The sequence below is a fragment of the Calonectris borealis genome, chromosome 1, assembly GCF_964195595.1.
Source record: "Calonectris borealis chromosome 1, bCalBor7.hap1.2, whole genome shotgun sequence".
Classification (NCBI taxonomy): Eukaryota; Metazoa; Chordata; class Aves; order Procellariiformes; family Procellariidae; genus Calonectris; species Calonectris borealis.
The window spans coordinates 8,924,629-8,947,899 of record NC_134312.1 but is presented as its reverse complement, the minus strand read 5'-3'; the positions used below and the strand labels follow the sequence as shown (position 1 = coordinate 8,947,899).

At 38.8% G+C, this 23,271-nt stretch overlaps 1 long non-coding RNA gene across 1 annotated transcript; it reads right to left on the bottom strand.

Annotated features, from left to right (window-relative positions):
• Positions 1-2,034: 2,034 nt before the first annotated feature.
• LOC142079667 (uncharacterized) lies at positions 2,035-14,301 on the bottom strand. Its single transcript, XR_012672751.1, has 5 exons — positions 13,667-14,301; positions 12,479-12,562; positions 7,147-7,380; positions 6,169-6,882; positions 2,035-3,591 (listed from the first exon to the last, which is right to left on the bottom strand). It is a non-coding gene; the product is annotated as an uncharacterized LOC142079667 (long non-coding RNA).
• Between the last annotated feature and the right edge of the window lie 8,970 nt (positions 14,302-23,271).

Below are 23,271 nucleotides of genomic sequence, written 5' to 3'. Positions count from 1 at the left end.
TGCTCCGTGGGGAGTAATGGTGTCAGAGAAGTCAGTCCTGCAAAAGAAAATATGACTTGCCAAAGCAGCGCAGTAAAGCATGGTTTAACAGAAGAGGCAGGGGCACGCACCGCAGTAGGTCTCTCGAATACTCCCTTCCAGCTCCCGCGCTGGTATGATTTATCCTTGGAACTGAGCTTCTCTGGATGCCCTGCTTGCTGCAGACTTTATGTCCTTGAAGCTTTTACTGATATGCCCTGAGGAATTTCTTCCCTCCTAGTCCACTCACCAAAAGCGGCTCTGTTTTCAATACACAGGGTTTTGTAAGAGTTAGTATCCTCCTTTGATTGTAGGTGTAGCCTCAAGAAAGGAAATTATTCTCAAATAGTCTAATTAAAAACTTCCCTGTCGTCTGTCAAAAAGTTCAAATTTTGTCATTGTTTTGCCTTTCCTACTTGGTCCTTTTAAACAATTTTCTCTGATTGAATCTGTTAAGGTTGAAAATCCTTTAAAACAAAACCAAAAACAAACCCAAGAAAAACCTTGCTTTTTGCTTAGTGAAAGTCTGTGAGCTTGCTCAGTGTTATATCCTGCCCTGCAATTACCAGAGATCCCCCTGAACTTCTGTCATGTCAGGGCCCAGGTAAATGAATGCATTTTAAATCTGTGACATGAGATACACGGCCATGGAAATGGAGTAGCAAATGAAGTTGAAATTTTGGTATATATTCCCCGCTCTACCAAAAGAATTGATCCACTAGTCAGGCAGAATCACCTGCAGTTTAGAATAAGGATTGGCTAAGGATAACACACCAGCTTTCAATTTTTTTTGATGTTTAAGGTTTAAATAGAGCTACTACATCACCCACAGGCACTCTTTTATTTCCTATATTTGAACTGGGATCTAGAATGAAGTACTTAAGGGAAGACATAGACACATCCTGTTACACCATTTTTTTAATAAAAATTGTCATTTTACTTCACATACAAAGAATATTTTTTAGGGTCGAATAAGAAAGTCTACTGACTGCATGTATCATGCTCCCTGTATGAGTAACTGAGCTCAGCCTTCCCAGAAAGGCTGATTGATTTTGATTCCTTCCTGTTTTGTGTGTCAGTCTGGGGTGCAGTTTCAGGATGGCATCAAAAATACATTAATCTCTTTGTTGGATCATAGATATATCATGGCCTTTGAATTATATCATGTCATAGCATGAATTTTGGTATCTGACTTACATATTACTTGTTTTTTATCTTTCTCAGAATTACTAGCTGGAACAAGGGGGAGATGCAAGTATCTATGCGTAACTGTTAAAACTTAAATGTATCAAGTCTCCTAGATAGGGAGCTTATAAAGCAGTTCTTGGCTGCACCATCTCTTGTTTGCACAGAATGTTAATAGTTTTCCACCATCTAGATAAATGTTTCAAAACTAGTGGTTACAGACCTTTGTCTAATCCAAGCTGTTAAAGGAAAAGTTATGAGATGGGCAAAATTTCCAGGTACCTGGGAACCATAACAGTGGCCTGCAAACATATTAGCAATCTGAAAAAGATTAGGATATGCTGCTCTAGCACTCCAGCCTATACCAACAACATAGCACTTCTTCTAATGGAAGGAAATCTTACAGAAATCACAGCTAAGTCAAACAGCTTGATCTGGTAAATAATAAGAATTTTATAGAAACCTCAGGGTATTTCATGCGTGTAGTGTCATAAACAGTCCAAGGACGTTCTGCATGCATGCAGTGTATTTCTATTCCCTGCAGTTTTTATAGTGAAGTTTCCAAGCTGTGCATAAGCAATAATATAATAGGATATCTATTCATTTCTCCTTCAGGAATGCTGTGCATATTTACTTGTTCATATTCCTTCTATTTCCCCCAATCGCTTTGCTGGAAAACAAGTGTTTGGTAATAATTTGCCTTTTCCGTCTGTTTATTTTAGCAAGCAAGTGTCATGGTTTAACCCCAGCCGGCAACTCAGCTCGCTCACTCCCCCCCCGGTGGGATGGGGGAGAGAATCAGAAGAGTAAAAGCGAGAAAACTCATGGGTTGAGATAAAGACAGTTTAATAGGTAAAGCAAAAGCTGCGCACACAAGCAAAACAAAACAAGGAATTCATTCACTCCTTCCCACCAGCAGGCAGATGTTCAGCCATCTCCAGGAAAGCAGGGCTCCATCACGCGTAACGGTGACTTGGGAAGGCAAACGCCATCGCTCTGAACGTCCCCCCCCTTCCTTCTTCTTCCCCCAGCTTTATGTGCTGAGCATGATGTCATATTGTATGGGATATCCCTTTGGTCCGTTGGGGTCAGCTGTCCTGGCTGTGTCCCCTCCCAACTTCTTGTGCACCCCCAGCCTCCTCGCTGGTGGGGTGGGGTGAGGAGCAGAAAAGGCCTTGACCCTGTGTAAGCACTGCTCAGCAGTAACAAAAACATCCCTGTGTTATCAACACTGTTTCCAGCAGAAATCCAAAACAGAGCCCCATATTAGCTGCTGTGAAGAAAATTAACGCTACCCCAGCCAAAACCAGCACAGCAGGTTTGATATTTTTCTTTTATTTTGCTCTGATATTTTTCTTCCCTTCTTTGTGACAACAGGATAATGGATGCAGACTCTGAACCAAGGTGTCCAAGGATGTCTTCAGCGTGTCCTTTATTAGTAAAATGTCTCAGTCTGGGAAGAAGGATGGTGTTATGGATATTCATTCAGAAAATTAGATCCAATATTTGGTTCTGCTAAATGCCTCTTATTGGCATTTGGAGCCAAATTTGGAAGTGTGAAGCAACTACAGCTAGAGCGAAATTCTCAAAAATCCTTAGAAATGCTGTCAGTTCACATGATACTGTCTGAGGCCAGACTCAGAATGCTGTATTATCCTGATAACATTGCTACTTATTTTGATCCCTAAAGAGGAACTAAGTTCTCTGATCATTCTCACGCGTTTTCAAGATTACTTAGAGGACCGTGCTTTAATTTTTTATGGGTCCTAGCATCCTGCCAGTCAAAGAGGATCTCTTCTTTCACTCTTAACTCTTTCAATTATTTAGCTTGTAAAGTTTTCTGTTTCTCACTGTTTCCGTGAGCAGCTTCAAATCTGTAAACAGAGATGTGTATCAAATCATCAAATGTTGGGGGGCATTCAAATCTTGTGGGTTTGTTTTTTTTTCCTCCCAACATTTCCCTGAAGTCACTATGGAGGTGCAAACTCAGCCTTTAGTCTTCTCTGAAGAGATTTGTCATCCACCATCTCTAGATGAGGTACAGATCTGTTTATCTGAGCCACATTCCCCATCTTAATCCTCTCTGTTAGAAGGATATTCAGTATGGTCAGTGACAGGGATAAGGGTAAGGAAAGAATCTGGGAAAAAGTTGAACTGGGTGGAGCTAATGAGACGCTATTTGATTCTTCAATATTATCTTTCAAGAGTAAATGACAATTTTCCTATATTCCAACATAAGGAACGATACCACACTGCAGCCTCTGGGGAGGCCTCTGTATTTTGCAACACGCAATCTAAGTTCAACTAACCAGCAGTGCATTCAAATTGAGCTTTTATTTGCTGTTTCATCTGAGCAAAAAGCTCCTTGAAAAATTTCAGGGTAACCAACTGTCCTGGTTTTGGCTGGGATGGAGTTGATTTTCTTCCTATTAACTGGTATAGTGCTGTGTTTTGGATGTAGTGTGAGAATAATGTTGATGACACGCTGATGTTTTGGTTGTTGCTAGGTATTGTTTACGCTAGTCAAGGACTTTTCATCTTCCCATGTCCTGCCAGATGTGCAGGGGGCTGGGAGGGAGTGTGGCCAGGGCGGCTGGCCCAGCTGGCCAATGGGCTATTCCATACCATATGACGTCATGCTCAGCATATAAGGCTGGGTGAAGAAGAAGGAGGGGGGCGTTCGGAGTGATGGCGTGTGTCTTCCCAAGTAACCGTTACGCGTGATGGAGCCCTGCTTTCCTGGCGATGGCTGAACACCTGCCTGCCGATGGGAAGTGGTGAATGAATTCCTTGTTTTGCTTTGCTTGCATGCGCGGCTTTTGCTTTCCCTATTAAACTGTCTTTATCTCAACCCACGAGTTTTTCTCACTTTTACCCTTCTGATTCTCTCCCCCATCCCACCCGGTGGGGGGGGTGAGCGAGCGGCTGCGTGGTATTTGGCTGCTGCCAGGTTAAACCACGACAGTCCTTTTTGGCGCCCAACGTGGGGCTCGAAGGGTTCGAGATAACGACAGGTTTGATTGGAATGTGCTAGATGATTGAATTTATAGCTGTTACTGCTGTTTAGCTATTAATTCGCAGGCTCTTGTGCTTGCCATGGGGCTTGCTTGCCTTAATGTGTATTAGAGTCTTGTGCTCGTTAGTGGCTGCTTTTTTGCTCTCGCTGCTTGCTGTACTGCTGCACTGCTGATCGTCTTACTGTGCTGTGCCTGGGAACGTTCTGATAACAGCAATGGGGATGCGCCTGGGCTGGCAGATGGCCAGGGCATCGCTGCTGCTTCTGTGCTGCTGTGCTGGACAGGCTGGAACTGCAGCGTGAACTCGAATTGAAGGGACTGTGACCTGTGGCTGAGTCCATGCGGGACAGGACACCCCGAGGCGTCTGTGACTGTGGATAAGCCCATGCCCAAGCAGGTACATCTTGAAGCGTCTGTGGCCGTGATTATGTCCGTGCCGCAGCAGGTATACCTCTGAAGGGATTGTGGCCTAAGGATAAGTCCACGCTGGAGAAGGTACACCTCGAAGCACCTGTGGCTGTGGATAAGTCCATGCTGCAGCAGGTACACCTTGAAGTGTCAGTGGCTGTGCATGAGGCCATGCTGGAGCACCTCAAAGCGTGTGGCCGTGGATAAGCCCATGACAGGGGAGGTACACCCCTGGAGAGATTGCAGCCATGGGTAAGGCCATGTTAGAGCAGGTTTACTTCTGAAGGGACTGTGGCCCATGGAGAAGGCCACACTGGAACTGGTGCACCTCGAAGCGACTGTGGCTGTGGACAAGCCTGTGCCGCAGCAGGTATACCCCTGGAGAGACTGTGGCTCATAGGTAAGGCTCCACTTGGAGCAGGTACACCCTAAGGGACTGCAGTCTGTGGATAAATCCAAGCCGGAGCAGGGGCAAGGGGAGGAGTTCATTGCAATGTTAAACCCTATGGTCTGGCCCAAAGGGACCAGGGGTGGAGATTGTAATGGATATACCTTTAAATTGTTATAACCCATGATTTGAGTTGCATGTTATAGGAATTGCTATAGCAGGAACCACCTGAACCAACGGAGGACAAACTTTACAAGAAGCAGCGCAAGTGCAGCAGTGACCCGACCTGAGCTGGCTTTGGTGCCCAGTAACTCCATGCAACACACCACCTCTGCTGACCTGAGTGACCACCATAACAGATGGAGCCCGAAGTCATGGACTAAATGAACACAGTGGACATTTTGTGGACATTTATGGATATTTTATGAACATTTTACAGGGGTGGTCCATAGACTAAGGGAATGATATCTGTGTATTATATCAAAGGATGGGAAGGGGGATGGTGGGTAATGAGAATGTATTGGATAGTGTGGGACCTGAGCATGATGTAAATGGTATGGAATAAGGGGTGGATACTGTCCTGGTTTTGGCTGGGATGGAGTTGATTTTCTTCCTATTAACTGGTATAGTGCTGTGTTTTGGATGTAGTGTGAGAATAATGTTGATGACACGCTGATGTTTTGGTTGTTGCTAGGTATTGTTTACGCTAGTCAAGGACTTTTCATCTTCCCATGTCCTGCCAGATGTGCAGGGGGCTGGGAGGGAGTGTGGCCAGGGCGGCTGGCCCAGCTGGCCAATGGGCTATTCCATACCATATGACGTCATGCTCAGCATATAAGGCTGGGTGAAGAAGAAGGAGGGGGGCGTTCGGAGTGATGGCGTGTGTCTTCCCAAGTAACCGTTACGCGTGATGGAGCCCTGCTTTCCTGGCGATGGCTGAACACCTGCCTGCTGATGGGAAGTGGTGAATGAATTCCTTGTTTTGCTTTGCTTGCATGCGCGGCTTTTGCTTTCCCTATTAAACTGTCTTTATCTCAACCCACGAGTTTTTCTCACTTTTACCCTTCTGATTCTCTCCCCCATCCCACCCGGTGGGGGGGGTGAGCGAGCGGCTGCGTGGTATTTGGCTGCTGCCAGGTTAAACCACGATACCAACCAGCCAAATCTTTCTCCCCTTTCCAAACACCTTGGACAGCTTCTGACACACCACTCTTTCACTCTTCTCTCCATTATTCTCTAAAACAAGCTTTCCCCAATGCAGAAAGGTGTACCACAAAAATAAGGACTTAGCATGTATTTGATCACTGCAATATTGTCTTTTATTTTGATTTTTCAGTTGTTAGGAAACTCTCCTGATTAAGCCAATAAAGTCTTCTTATATTCTGAAAAAAGAAATACTTGTCACGGATCAGATAGTCACATTAAAAAAAAAAAAAACCAAAAAAAAACAAAGACAAGGAAAGTAAATGTGACTGCGCAATTTCCTGGTACATGAGAATTTGCTGGATTTTTAGGAAAAATGGGTAAATTGGAACCCGAGGGATCTGTGTGGGATATTCTTGGATGTTGTTGCACTCTTTTGACAAAAAGGACCTCATCCCTGTGCTTACCTCCTGGTGCTTACAGAGCCTTCCGGAGGTGGCATGTGTGAATTTGATGAGAATAGCCTCTTCTTTTCTCACTTGCTAGGCAAATGCATGAAACCACTGGGACGTTTTAAAGAAAAGAGGAAATAGTGTCTCTTTTGTAATCTCTTCTGAATTCTTGGAAAGCGTTTCTGTAGACTTCTTCACAGTAGAAGCTTCTGGATGCTGGATATTGAATCCATCTTTCCATTTTCCATCAGCTCTGAGCCATGTGTCTGAGCTGCAAAGGAGGAGAGGAATTTCAGACACGCTGCTATGTTAAGCAGTCTTACAGTCAGTTCTCAGGGCTGTCTGCTATACTGCATGGAGTACTCTGAAGTGGCTAACACTTCCCAGACACTGGAAAATTTCCTAAATTCCATGTAAATCCCTCTGCCTTGGGTTTCGTCTTGGTGGGCTCTGTGCTGCCAGGGCATGTAGCTAGTAGGAATCATTGGGACATTGTTGGAAATCAGGCCAGAAAAACTTGAGCCAAGGTGCCTACCTCAGGAGTTTCAGTTTCTGTTTTAGGAGCCAGACATAGAAGAATAAATTTCTAGGTACTTCGGTTATTTATTAGAGCAAACATGAGTCCTTTCTGGTGAAAGTTGCCGGAAAATTATATTCCAAAGTATAAGACATCCTTCAAAGATGTAGATATATATTTTTTCCATCAGTAATAATTCATCCAGATGAAGATCTCTTTCAAGTCCTCTCCAGCTACTTCATGGCATCTCAGCTACAAAAACAGCCAACATATTGAAACTAGCACATATTTTGAAAATTGACAGTTAGGAAAACTGGTGAAAGATAATGCCGCAGCAACAATGAATCAGATTAATATGGACAACATGGGGAACATTCCGCCTACGCAGGGAGCAGTGCCTGATACAGAGGGCTCTTTCATCTATAATAACAAGACCCAGTGGTTGAAAGCCAAAACTTCAAACTGGAAATGAGATGCAATTTTTTAACACGAGCATGCTTAACCATTTGAACTATTTACTAATAGATATAGAGTATACATCTTCATTCAGAGTCTTTAAACCATGGGTGATTCTTGTTTGAAATGAGAAGCAAACAAGTTCTCAATAAACTGAAAGTTGTTAGGGTGATTGCAGCACTTTCTGAATAAAATCTAGCCCTGAGTTATGGCGATGGTCAAATTGATAACAGCCTTTAAAAAATTATGCCTCTACTAGTGAGGAAGCAGCTAGAATGTATTTGTGCTATGGGAAACCAGAATTTAGTCTGAAGATTTTCGGTGAATTTTAGGAGCTTGAGTATTGTAGAAAAACCTACATTGTGCTGGAGTTATATGATTTTTCATAAAAACAGAATTTTAAGCATTTAAATTTTAACATCCTGAATAGAACAGATTTCTTCACAGGAAACACTATTTTAAAATACATTTTTATATTAGTTACAACTTTCTTTTTTTCTGTGCAAAAAACGTTCTTCCTCTATTCTCAAGTTTTGTTTATTAACAACAATTGCTGGACCTTTGGACACTTACCCAGGTGTTCACAACAGACAATAAATTAAAACACTTTTTACCCACCAAAAGAAATCAACAGCTTCTTTAAGATGAACAACAAGAACAGAATCAACCTACGTATTTGTTATGGTGAATAAATTACAATATCTCAAATAACAGTACCAAGATCCAAAACCTATATATAAAAAAGGCACTAAAAGACCTGGAAGTAGCAATGCATGATTGACCAAAAACTCTTCAAATTCCAATTAATATGAAGACATGCCATTTCTTCTGTTGCATGACCCATTTCATATTACTCATTGCTGCTGAGTGATCTTTCAAGGGTGGCCTCACAACGTATGTGTTCAAATTTGTCCGATAGACCATGCAGAAGTGACTCTTTTATGGCTAGTATTTACCATTGGAAAAACTTGTTAATTGGCAAACTTCTACACATTCAGTCCTTCCTAAACAGATTAATCAGGAAGGTGCCATCTCATGCATTGCCACTGACTCTACTGCAGACATAAGTATCAAAATGACTTCCATATCCAGACACTGTATAATTTAATCATGCTCAAAGGATTTCCATAATTGTATCCACAAACGTTAGTGCAAGATCAGCTTTCTGCTCCACAAGTTTCAATTAGAATGTGCAACACACCAATGCATTTGAAAAAAATAATGAATGCTTCTATTCCTCTCGTCTTTGAGAGTTTTTATACAAATACTTAGCAAGTGAGCACTGCCAGTTCTCACTTTCTAAATATTGCCTTTTATAGTGTTCCTCTCTCCTGCACTACATGTCATCCTTGTAATTTCTTGCATTTTGCTAAAGGCACAGGGAACACCGAATGGTACTGGAGGTTACTAATGAAATATGGAGCTTTTCACTGCTAAGTTACTCATAAAATGTCTGGCCTAGGTTGTTCATGATGCAAAGATGTAACTACTGTCTGCTGGCTGTTCAGTAGACTATAGGAAAACCACTGTTAGTTTCAGTCTGCTTCCTACGGGGGGGGGGGGGAGGAATTAACAGACTGAGAGACAAACAAATTAAAGACAACATCTTCGGAAGTGAACGGATGAACGCCTGAAAATCAAATTGCTTTCTGAACAGTGACATTGGATCAAGGTGTTAAATTTTTTATATCCCAGTCTGAAAAATGTGGATTAAAAATCTGAATTGCTCATGATATCTTGGCAAGTCTTGGTAAAAATGAAAAAAAGAAAGGATGCTTCATGCTCAAGAGACAAAAATTTTACAGAGGTTTTAAATATACTTAAAACACATTAAAAGCTAGATTCCTAATTATCAAGTATTTCTCTATGGCTTAATCAATTCAAACTCCAAATTAATGAGTTGCAGTGAGTAATAGGTCATTCTGTTTAATATATAGCTATGTTCTGTCCTACATGAATGTGTTAAAACACTTAAATGTAAAGAGGAAACACTAGGAAAATTATTTACAACATCTAAAGAAATAATGTGGAATATGTTATTCTTCTCATGATGATTTTGTCAAATTTTGGACTAGAATAAAAATTTAGGAGAGAGAAAGAAGAGAATCAACAAGGACCCAGTATCAGTGCATTGAAAGAAAAATTATTCATGAAAGGTACATGAAAGAAAAGAAGGTGATTGTGAAATGCTACCATGGATTTACTAAAATCAGTCAGGTTTAATCAACTTGAGTGCCTTCTCTAATGAAACGTCTGACTCTGTGAATGAGGGGAGATTAGTAAATATTGTTCACCTCAAATTAAGCAGGGCTTTAAACACAGTATCCAATAAACTCTAGCAACCACACTGAGGAAATGCAGACTGGATGGGTGGACTGCAAAGTGTATGGAAAGCAAACTGGACTGCTGGGCTGAAAAGTTGATGGTCAATGATTCCAAGTCTAGCTAACCAGCTTGATGTGAGTGATATTCCTCAGGGGTTGATAGTGGGGCACAGTGCCAAGGCAGGTCTGAACCACCTGATTTAACTTTGCAATTAGCCCTGCTTTGAGCAGGACATTGGACTACAGTCCTCCAGAGGCTCTTCCTAACCTGAGTGCTTCTAGGAGGTTAAATATTGAAAATTCACAACCAGTAGTTGGCTAAACACTAATCCTTGCTCTTCTCGATTGATTCTTACTATACTCGTGGCTTATTTCAATGTGGTCTTCAAAATATCATTTTCCTGCTGTTGCTTTGTCTATAGCGACAACAGTTCTCCCAGATGTCTAAACCAGGTTGCTTTAAATAATGAATTATACATCTTGGATGATAAGCGGGAGTCTGTTGTCATGTTACACAGCTGTCTGGATATCACAAAGGGAATTTATGGGAAGAAGATCAGTTCTTCATGGGGCCGTAGATTTTCCCACCATTATAATTAGACAACATTGTCCAACAGGTGATTCCTCATCAGTTTTCACCACATAGAACATAATCAATAAAAGGTATATAGGAACCTTTCCAGCAGGAGTCCATCAAGGGTTTTCTAACCTTCAAATAAGCAAAGCTCACAATGGGGAATAAGGGCAACATAATCCAGCTGTAGCAAAAATTGACAGGGGTTTAAGTGCTTGATCAAAGTCCATAGAGACTGTTACTAACTTCAACAGGCATTGGATCATGGCTGTACTCAGCAAAGAGCTAATTTTTGCCATAATCCACATTTGCAACACATTCCCCGAGAGCTGTTTTATGATGCAGTTAGGGGACTGCCTAAGTGTTTACGTTATTGACTAATTACCCTTCCAGCTCAGTGGGTAACTATGCTCTGTAGACCATGATCAGAAACACTTTTACAACAGACAATAGTACTTGGATGAGGTGATGAGGCAGTGACATGCCACACTGTCTCCTCCACAAACACGGATGTACCAAGTGCAAAATAATGTCCAACTTCCCAACTATTTTAAGCTTAACTCCTGGGATAGCATAAAACTGCACCATCTATTATATTCTGAATTAGTGTTTGCTCTGATGATTTTACAAACAATGTATGCTCACGTGAAAATGTCCTGGTTTTCCTCTCTGCTTTCCTAAGGAACACTTGAAAAAGACAATCTGCAGTACAAATGTTGGAGGCCACCTATCTCATAAATTTTGTCTCAAAGATTTGAAAGGTAAAACCTCTGCTTAGTGACTTCACTGCTCTCTCTCTTTTTTTTCTCTTTTTCTTTTATTTTCATTTTTGCCAATATATTCTGCTTTTCAAATCCCTTGTGGTGGGGCATGTCAGCAAAAAAAAATCCAAAAAGCTTTGAAACAATGAATATCTGCAATATTAAACTTCTTTGTATATGCTCAGAAATTCAGGAAAAGAAGTGCTTTACCTTTGTTCTTTATCACATCAGTCTTTTGAGTTAATAACCAGTCTCAAGTAAATATTTACATTTCTTTTAGAATTAAGATAATTTTTTTAAAACTTTATCATTTTCGGGCAGTATTAGAAATATAAAGCCCTAATTCATCAGCTGTGACAATATGACAAGTTCTTCACATTCATTGCCCGGTGTTTAAAATAGGAGATGTTAGGTAGAGCTGGTGGCAGTTTAAGCATAGATATGTTCTAGCAGTGTAATCGCTAAGAAAAATAAATCAATTAGAATAGTTTGCTAACATAGCACCATTAGATCACATATTTTCTGTTTCATTTACGGCCATATGGTGAAGGATTCATTTTGTCTTGGCATAAGGACATTTCTGCAGAAGAAAAATTGGATTGACATTTTATTTTTACACCAAGCTAAATTTCCTTGTAAGATAATTATTTATGAAATACGATGTGTAATTTGATGCATGATCTCTGGAAGAGGTTACTAAAGAAGGAATTAAGCTGTTATTTTTAGCAGTAGTACATAAAATATATACTCAGGAGTGCTGTAAAGAAAATTGTCTGGTTACCAACATAGGAGCTGCTGTTGTGGTAGCTGCTCTGCTGGCTGATATAGCTGGGATTTAACCCAGTACCTCTACAGAGAAAATCATCTGGTTGGTTTAGCTATAAAGCTCTGCTACCAACAGCTCTCATCCTAATGGAATGAATAGAGAGGGAGGAACTTGTAATATACAATTTCTGTAAACATAACTTGTATTATACCTATGATATTATACATATTGATACGGAAATCACTTGTTAATGCTGATGATAGGCCACTGGGAATTGTTATCGTGCTACTCAGACTTAAATCTTGCCACAAGCCTAAAGCTATTCAAACTGAGATGAAAGCTGACACAACCAAGATCTGATCCAAAGATGTTGACTTTCTGTCAGGAGTGCCAGGCTTCCCCTTCACATAACCATCACTTGCCATAGCAGGCACCATTATATCATCCTCTAGTCTGAACTTTTTCATACCTCGGATATTGACGATTCATTACATTATTCCTTTGTGGAGTTAGCAGCTTGTCTGTGACCAAAACGCATCCTCTCGGAAGACCTCTGGTATGAAGAAATCAGGAGAGAAGAATCCAGCATAATTTTATTAATTTCTCAAGTGCATTTACATTTAATTACTGATTAATCACTGTATTAAAACACTGTCTTTCCCATCTGAATGACCTTTAGTGTCCAGACTTCTCAGTGGGCCTTTCCCTGCTAGATCAAAAAAGGCTAAAAAACCCAGTGTGATTCACTGCAATTCCTATTCCCCAGATCTTGAATAACTATAACAGATTTCTTTTCCAATTTTGTAATATTCCTTTGAAATTGTAGACTCTAGAACTATAGGTAGTATGATAATATCCATGTCATCAGTACTACAGAAGGAGATACTTTTTATTCTAACTGCTGCCACATACAAGACTTGGCATGAGTGTTTTTCCATGCAGAAAACCACTGCAGCATCCACTGATTCTTGCTCTACTATGATCCCTAAAGTTTTTAAATAACATCATCTTCTGGAGTCTTACTCCTCTATTGTAGGAATGACCTGCATTCCTTATACTTACATTGGTAAAACTTCGTATTTATCTGAACTGAAAAAGCATCTTGATTGAATAAACCACTTCACCAGGCAGTCTTGGTCATTGTATCTGACTACTCCATCATTTTTCACTGTTCCTCTAGTCTTTGCACCAACCACAGATTTTATTGACAGTGATGATATATTTACTACCAGATCACGGATAAAAATCTTGAGCAGTATCAGGTACAATTTCCATGGCTGAATTTTCCCACTAGAAAAAGCTATAATGAAAATTCTCCATGAAGAAAAACTCCTTAACATTTGTCAGTTATACCATTCATCAACTCCTTCTTGGTAATGCACAGTGCTATATTTTTAATTAGAATGTCACAAGGTTCTAAATCCTTACAAAAGTTTAAGTAATGTAACAATTAATAATAACTTGAATAATTCAGGTACTTTTGGCATCCAAAATTCTAATCTCCTCAAAAGTACTTCTTTTTTTTTCCCCAACCATAAAGTACACTGGCATTACTTAAATTCCAAGCCTTTAATCTTCGTTAATCAAATTCCATTATTTTCCCTTTGGTCCAGAAAAAAGAAATATGGTTAACAAAATATCCCTTTTGAATACTTACAGGTTTTACAGGTTGTTGTCACTTTTCTGAGCTTCTTCTGGGTTTTCCTCAGGGTTTGTCAAAATGTTCATCAACAGTTTGGTCTGTGATGTGCAAGTCATCTAGGCCACGCAAATTCCTTATTTTTTTATCCTTGGTAGATGATATGTGGACCGAAAGGTACTTCATCACCTTTATGTTGTACAAGTACATTATTCTTGCCTGTTTCCAATTATGGAACAGAAATATTTATTGACTGCTTCTGCTTTCTATACATGGTTGTTAATTGCATCATTTCCTTCTACAAATTACCCTTTATCATCTCTCATGACACATCTAATCTACTTAGGAAATGCTCCTGTGAAGGAAGTCAAAATATTCCCTCTTGCCCTAGCTTCTCCCAGCTGGAGAAGTGCTGTTGAGCTTAGTGCAGTGTCTCAGGAAAAAAACAAAAACAAAAACAAAAACAAACTCAAAACCAAAACAGGTCCTGCTGCTTTGATTTTGCTGTCTTTGTGTGTTAATTCATCTGACCATATTTGCTCTCACGCTGTGCCTTTCTTTGCAGAATATTTTTTTCCTCAGAGATTCAGACATAAAAGCTACATCATGAATGCTTTCTTGGGATACATTGTGGCTTTGTATTAAGACTTCTCAATAGCCTTTGTCTTATTTCAAGATTCTCTACTCCCAGATGCAAAATTATCTTTAAAGGTTTCTTGCAAAAAAGTTACCAAGGAAACAGCTAATTAAAGTCTTTGACCAGATAAGCTGAAAATTCATAGGTATTTTCTCCTTCCATTTGTTGTCTTGGAATAAATGTAACTTGTATATAACATCAATTTTGTATTAAACACTATTAAATCCTTATAATGATAGTTTTATCTGAACTGTAACCGAATAGAGCAGCAGTGATAAGAATATTAGTTGCAGTGATAAGAATATTAGTTGCTGTGTACCCATACAGTAAAAGATATTTGCTGAGCCATTACAGATACAGAACTGGAGAGACCAAGTCATTTGCCTGAAGTCACATGTGAAAGCACATGTGAAAGGCAGGACGTGAGCTATAGGATTTCTATCCCACAGCCCAGAACTTTTTCCATAAGGTCATCGGGGGGGTTTTTGTTGTTTTCGTTGTTGCTGCTGTTGTTGTTATTTTTTTGGTTACAGCTGTCAAGATTCTTTGAAAAACATTCATGCTTACGGATGGAAAATGTAATTTTTCATGAAAGAACTGGAACGAAAAGAAAGGGGCAGGGGGGAAGTCATCTTCTGCATTTTCTGAACCTGGCTGTAAAACAAGAAAAGTGACACAGAAAAAAAGCATTAATTTGCTATTAGAAAAATGACTATGCTCAAGTCCCAGCTCAAGTTGTAAGCACCAGACTGAAGCACGTTTCATTTCAAAAGTTCAACAGCTGTAATATTTATCTGGAGACCATTAGTTTTCTTCTGAGGATGAACTGAGGATCAGCAGCTGTAGAACCAGACTTTCTCCCTCCTTCCCTCTTTAATAAAAGTATTTATTTAAAAAGAAGCATAAACAAATCCAAGTAAATGATAGTAATGATCACAAGGGCCCTATCCTTGTTTACTGTGAAGCTGTCTTGCTCATGAAGCAAAAGGAGTATGAAACAGAAAAGGAACATTTTATGCTAGAGGAAAAAAAATACAATGTTGATTTAAAATATTTCCATAGGGGAGCAATGTTGGGAGGCTCCATTAAGTTGCCTGGCACTAGCTGGCAGAAAAAATAAATGAAAACACAGCTTTAAGAACACTGCTTTATTTACTGCTGACCATAAATGGAGCAAAGCTGGAAGGTGTTCAAGATTGCTGACTGGCTCATTGTCACAGCTAATTGTTTTTGACATCCAAGTGTCCTACACATTGATACACACAACCTGCCAAGCCACAGGCTGCATCTATTGGGGAGTTAAAACTCTATAAAGGAACAAAGCACCCAGTGCTAACACAATGTATAGTCATGAGTTTAGGCACATCATTTAACATAAACTGTTTTCCATACCCATTGTGTTATTATCTTTCTAAGCAGGTTTGCTACCTGACAAATTAAAATTCATTCTCTAATATATGATGACAGTGCTAAATGACTGCTTTTATAAGTTCTGCCCAGAAATTTCCTTCTTGGTTTGATAGGCATAGGTGGAACTTGGACTCAAGATTTGAAGAAATGTTAAAAGAAAGGCTTAGAAACTGACTGGTAGTGAAAGCAGTTTGGAAGGATCAGTAGAGCAAACCTACTGTCTGCTGCTTGCTGTGGCTGCAAATACAACTTCAGTACCCCCAGCAAACAAGTGGCACTTTCAGGTACAAATTCAGAAGAATGGAGCCAGTTTCTTGCTATATTTTGATGTTAATTATATCACCTGAAGTAATAATTAATCCATCAAAATTAATTATATTTTTTCCTAAATCTTTGTTAGTAAATTATGTTCTACAATAAAGTACACCTTCATCTATATTTTGAGGAACAGCGTTAATGTAGCCCTGTAAGTACAAACAGCACAAATATAACTGTGGAAACCTACAGTTAGGTAACAGCAAAGCCCATATTATCAAATCTGTTGAGAGTTTTATGATCAGTTCAAGATTTGAATGCTCAAATCAAAATATCTTGCTGTGATTTAATGTTCTGAGATTAGGTGCTCATTACTTGATTAAGATTTCTTGGTTTCTATTTGAATACTCCAAAATTGAAGCATATGAGTTCACTGATGACTCCTAAGTGTATGGACCTAAATGTCTAAGCAATAAAGATTTGAACAATTATAATTATTAGATGCTGGATTTTAGTACCTACTCTAAATAGTATATCTACAAAAATTGAGTTTTGCTATTTGCTCTCCTCTACTCATCATGCTTCACTCACTTCCAGGTCTGATTTTCTCATCATACAAATGGAAAACAAGTTTCCCCTCACAGCCATTCACCCAGAGTCCCTTTGGTTTCTGACAGTGGGCCTTTCTCTCTGACACAACATCAGTGATAACAGAGGTTCAGTTAGCCAAACCGTGATCTAATCTCCTCTTCAATTCTACCATTGTCCTCCAAATGTGATCTCAGTGACACCAGGGTAAATGTCCATCAGATTCATTGGCCTAAATGATATATGAGAGTGAGAGAGCAAAACCTGAAAATTCTTCTGTTGCGGAGTTAGAGTTCAGGGTTTATTTTATCCAGCTGACCTTCTTCATTAATATGGATGTCATTTTTTACAACATTTCCACATTCAAAATTGAGAGTTTTTTCTTAAATTATTTTTTTCCCCACATTTTCTTTCTTTTTGAAGAATCTTGAACATTTGCATTTAAAACAAACAGTTTATCTCCTCCCCTCTCTCCTTTCTAAGCTCTAGCTATCAGAGATTAAAGCCATTCCTGTGTCTCCTTTCTATATCTTGGCATACTATTACATACTATTACACAAATCAGAATGTCTCCTAAAAAAGAACTATGATTAGGGTATTTTGTAAGGATATGTGTTGAAATTCCTGCTGGGCAATGGGCAGTATCGCAGTTATCACAGTGCATATTTTCTTTCACTGCAGATCATCTCCACAGCTTTTCTTTCTCGCTCCTCTTGAAATTCCCTCTAGTTGTTGATCTCTTTCTAGGAATAAAATGTTCAAAACAGACTATAAATCATTTCAAATGTAACATTTCTGGAGGGCATGGAGCATAAAAATAAAGAGCATGTAGAAGAACTATAACTATGAGAAAATACGACTTTGAGACTAGGTACAGTTTGTGTGTTGCTGGGGGGAAGCAGATCACAGTAGACACCCACATGCAATATGCTGTCTACCATCATTCACAAGAGCTTCCAGACACCTCCCACCCATCCAAGGTATTTGTCTTAGGTTCCTTTCCCCTCTTGATACATTAGTGCTGCCACTTCATGGTTTAACTTTCTCTCTGCACAATCCTCCAACCCACTGTAATTTTTTCCTTGCTTGTCTTTGCTTCTTCACTTTATGTCATTCCCTCAATTCCATGTTCTTAAAATAATCCAACAGACAGAAACCCATTCACATGCTCAATGGAAAATCTTGTTCAAGATTCTGGAGGTTCAAAGAAGGGATTTAATGATCATGGAAATTCAGCAAATATCCATTGTAAAGATAAGTAGTATGAGTATTCCAAGCCTGCAAGTTCCAAAGCCGTTGCTGCACCATATAGAAACTAGAAGATCTTCTCTTCATTTAATGGGTAGCAAAATAACACAGGCCTTATCTAGGTCAGGGACACAAAAAAATCATGATATCATTAAAATCCAGTCTGCTTCACAGTAGAAGAGGTAACAAAGTCCCCTGCATGCAGTTATGAGTAGGACTGCCTCCAGGACTGTTATATCAAAATAATTCTAAATGAGCATCATAAAAACATTTGAGAAAGTAAATTAAATTTGTTATGTTTTTCTTGCACAGGAGAAACATCAGAGCTAATAATAATTTGAAATCTCATTGATATTATGAAGGTGATTTAAAATAAATGTCATTGATACCCTCTATGCTAAGGCCAGACTAAAGTGACTTCAGGGTAAATACATATGTCTACAACTGTCTTCTTTAAAATGTCTTTTAAAAATAACAGTAGTTCTTTGGCTAAGCAACTTTTGATCTCATTAGTGACCGAGACAAAACAAATACTAACCATCTGGAAACTAGAACTGGAAACTAGAACTAGAAAATAGGACTAACCCACAAGAAAGTCAGTTCCAATATGTTTAACCATAGTTAATTATTATTCTTTCACCAAAATCAACACTGGACAGACCATTTAACAAAATATGAGTCAAAGTCACTTGACAACTTCGTGACTGAAGAGACTACAACAAACACTATGACCATTTAGGACCAAATCAAGACTATTTCAATCGATGGTCTGGAGGACTGTTACTACCATACACATTCCAGGTGCCCACTTAAAACATGATGTGATGAATTCCAGTTGGATGGAGTATCTGACGTGCTGTCTTTTGTCAGCTATCTTTCAGCTCATATTCGTCAGCTCTCCCCTTGTCACAGACTCTCATCAAAGGTATGGACCCTCTGCAGTAACATGAAAGTGGTCTTAGGAGCAGTAAAGTTGATCTGAGTCATTGTGAAACATCACAGTTGAGCCTGGATTCCCCATTTCTAGGTTTTAGGATGCACAGGTGATAAGATTTGGATTTTGCCCTTCAATTGCTTAAGTTTCAATGACCTAAAATGAGATTCAAGCCTCATGATTCTCAAATCAATTCAGAAGATGGGATTTGAGCAAGTCTGACTTTTTTTCTCAACATTTTTATCCTGACAAATTTGATTTAGAGCTTGAAAAATACCATATGTACTTTAATTTACATGTGTCATTCTACTTTGCATTGATGACTTGTGTCTGCAGCTTCCTACTCATAACTTTTACATTTGATTCTTTGATTGCTCAGGTTGCTCACAATAACAAAGACTGTCTTCATTTAGTCCAGCAAAGATGAATGTAATATCTTCTACTTCATAGCAAATTGATTAGTCAATTAACAATGATTTGTGTTTCCACTATAAGGATTTCTTATTGTTTGATACACACTTTGACACACACTTGGGCTCTGTCACTAGCATCAAACAATTATAAATAAATAAAAATAAAATTAAAATAATAAATAAAAATCATATTGATCAAAATATACGAAATATATAAAAAAATAATAAATAATCAGAATTATATTGATCAAAGTAATTGATATAATTTTATTAATCTAAATCAAATTAAACACAAATTTGGATGTAGTTCCCATTTGACACTTATTTCCCTCATTGCAGGCTGCCAAGAAGCTTATGCTGAATGTCATCCTGTTGATTAATTCCTTGGGAAAATGACTCAGCTGATAAGAAACCAGTGATGGCATCAAAGGAAACTTGTCCTATGAACAGTGATGTTGATCAGAGGTATTATGGGCTTTAATACCTTGGCAGCAGATGGGATATGACTGAAATCTGGTATCTAAGGGAAGGATTTTGAATGCAGCTTCAGATTTTCAGTGCTTCAATTTTGCATGTTTAAATGGAGCTGTCTGGAAGTGGATTTATTTATTTTGATATAGAATTTTCTGAAAATCAGTATCTTTTAAAAAACTGTCAAACTTGTAACTGTCAAAGTTCTCAAAACTGTCTGTCTTCTATTATCAGAGTAAGTATATCTTACTGCTTTTAAATCAATCATTTTTGCACAGATTTTCTAGAAAAACATTCGGAAGGAAACCTCCTCTGTGTCTTCAGAAACAGAGATGATACATGGAGATGACGACTCATGACTTTTTGACATTTAAAGAGAGAGGACACATCGCTCTCTTCTCCTAGTCAGATGCTTGAGAATGATAAAACACACCAAAGGTTAAGCTTGCCTCCAGAGTACTATGTCTATGGAAAAGTTTCAAAAGCCAGAGAGAGAGAGAAAGAAAAGGAAAAAGAAAATATATTTCTTGCCTTAATGACATGAAAAGGAATCACACATTTAAAAATTCAGCAGTCCTTTTTTGATTCTTGGCCGCAGTTTTCTGGTAACACTTCTATCAATCACAATCATTTGAAGCATGTGGAGACACATATTGGAGATAGAAAGACAGAGTTTCTACATTTGCAACTTCCCCTCTTCAAAGTGCTTTTCAGTTTTATCATAAATCTGGAGAAAACTCTGTGATATGTGAAAGACATTTTCTCCCTTTTTCTTCTTAATTCATCACTGTTATTTTATTTAGTTTCTCCCTTAGCCAGGATGCTAATATTTATATGCCTCTAGGATAATTTTCAAGCTCTATGGAGCCAAAATCAGGTATCACCTCCAGTCAAGCCTTCATTAAACATAAATATCAACCATATATTTCAATAAAAAGGGAAAACTCATGTAAACATTGTAACAAAAAAGCTTCTGTTCTTCACTCTTAAACCTGAATGGACCTGGACTACATGTAAAAGGACCCAAGAGCTAAATTAGCATAATAGTGAGTCACCCCTATTGAGCTCCAGTGATTTCAAATATAATTGACTTTCAAGTACCCATTAGTTCTAAACAGATAATTACAGGAAGAGGAAAAAAAGACTACATGCAAAAATATTAGTTATGTGTTAAATATTAGTTATGTGTAAGAGACCACTGGAGCAGCCAAAAAACCCCTGAACAACTAGTGGAGAAGGATTGTTGTATGTCAGAAATGTGCAAAAACCTAAATAGGAAAATAAATGTTGGGTGCACAAGTTCATTTATATATATCAACAAAAATGGAAATATAGAAACTCTTTTAGAGTATTATGGAAAAGCAGAAATGTCAGTCTAGGTATTTTTAAGTTCTTCCTCTTCATCCTATTTCCCACACACAGAAAGTGCCAGTACATGTGCTTGAAACACTGTTGTGGCAGACTAGCATATAATTGACCGTGTAATGACTTCATACCTGGGCCTGATTCAGAATCTCAATAAAAAAGATCCTTGAAATGAAGCCTTATTCAGGTCAGTGGTGATTCACAGAGGTATGTGAAGGCATTTCATCCGTGAAATAGTATTTTCAGATGTCAAAATACAGAGTGATCTCAGTAAACTAGAGATTTGGCTTGAAATCAGCAAATGAAATTTAATAAAATAATGAAAGATGCTACATTTGGAAGAAGGAAATCCAGCACAGAGACAAAAATATCACTATGCTGCCACAAAGCAGTATCAAATCTGAAGGAACACAGCAAATCACAAACAGATTAAGAAGCAAAATTTTGAAAAGGCATATTGCAATGTGAAATGTATTATTAGAAGGCTTGTATATAAGACAAACTTTTTTTTATCTGTAAAGATCTTATGCATCAGACTATAAGAAAAATTGAGGCAAACTAGAGAAAGTCCAAAGGAGACTGAGGAACAATAAGAGGTTTAGGAAGCACATCCTAAAATAAAAGGTTAAAATAATTGGATTTATTTGATCTATAAAAGATTAAATGAATACACGATAACAATCTTCCAGTAGTTGTTGTTTTTACAGTAATAACAAAGAATGTAAAGAAGAGAAGAGTGATCAATTGTCCAGAGAGTTCAGTAAGGGTCAAACAAGAAATTATTGGCTTAATTTGCAGCAACAAAGATTGAGGTTAGATACCAGGAAAAACTTTCTAACTAAAAGTGTAAGGAAGCACTAGAAGAGGTTACCTAGATGGGTTGCAGAATTGCCTTTCTTGGAGACTTTAAAGCAAACATCTGTTAGAGGTGGCCTCACTACACATTACTTGTTTTGTTCAGTTCAGGGTATGGGATTAGGACACCAAAAGAACCTTCCTAGCTTTACTCTTAGAAGATTTACAATACGTGAGATCATGGGCTGTGATATATAAACCCTTTTCTTAAAGGCATATAAGAAAAACTATCACACTTCATTCTTCTTTTCATTAAACAAGCATCTAACCCTTATAGTTTTGTAAAAATCTTACTTTTTGTGATCCAAGAAGTTCTATTCAAACTTCAGTCCGACTGTTCTTTCTGTTGGAGGTCTATTGTGCAAAGGACAATGACCTATTGGCTAGCTCCTAGAAACACAAGTGCCGAGCTCTGCGTGGCGTGTTAGAATATTAAGTAGAAATTAACATTAGCATGAACAGAAATTTTACAAATTCCCACAGAGACCCAACAGCCTGACAGAAGTCAACTACCACTGTAAATTAGCAGGAAGCTACACATTGAGGCAGTATTGTTCCTAGCTCATTAAGTTCCTCCTGCAAAGGAATCCTACCTTGTTTCATCTGACAGTGCTACCTGAATATGTGGGAATATATTGCAATATATTGCAATTCACAAAGAGGAGAGAAGCAAATGATTTCTGCTGCATTGGTTAGGAATCGGGCTACTGCTGCAATGATCTTTTCTTCCTTGAGTGAAACCTACAGGCTGAAGAGGAAGATGGGACACTACATCCCAAATCACACCATTATCTCCAGCCTCTCTGCTCCATGTGTGCACCCCAGGCAGAGAATACATGAGTATCTCAAGAGCCAAAGAATATAACCTTAAAACATCAAGACAGAGACAGGAAAATATACAGCATAAACTTTGGAGGTTTTTTCAAGCAGTTTATCATTGATTAAAGATCTTCAAATTTCAGTCCCTGAGGCAGTCCTGCTTTGGGTACAGTTCCTATGAAAACACTTCAGACTTGCATGAATAATGAAGAATCTGACTTTAAAAAAAAGGCAAACACAGTTACTAGCTATGTAATTTTAAAATACTGTCTATATATTATGAATCTCTTCTGCCAGGTCTTTACTAATTGTTTGCTTAATTTGCACTGCTGTTACAGTCCAATATTTTACTGTGATGTGGCAAGGGCTGTAGCTCAGGTGGGAGCTGAGGGTGAGAGCTGTCCTGGCCCAGGGTAGGTCCTGCTGTAGCTTCCCCACAGGCTGTTGGGGGTCTCTCCCTATGGCCTTGGGGCATGGGGGACACTCTGAGCCCTGGCAGCCAGGCCTGACCTCCCAGAGGGACAAGGGTGCTCTCAACACCCTTATAGGTGGCTCTGAAAGGAGACACGTAGAGCATCAGATATTAAAGACCAGTGATGGACTGACTCACCATTCCCTTCCTCCAGCA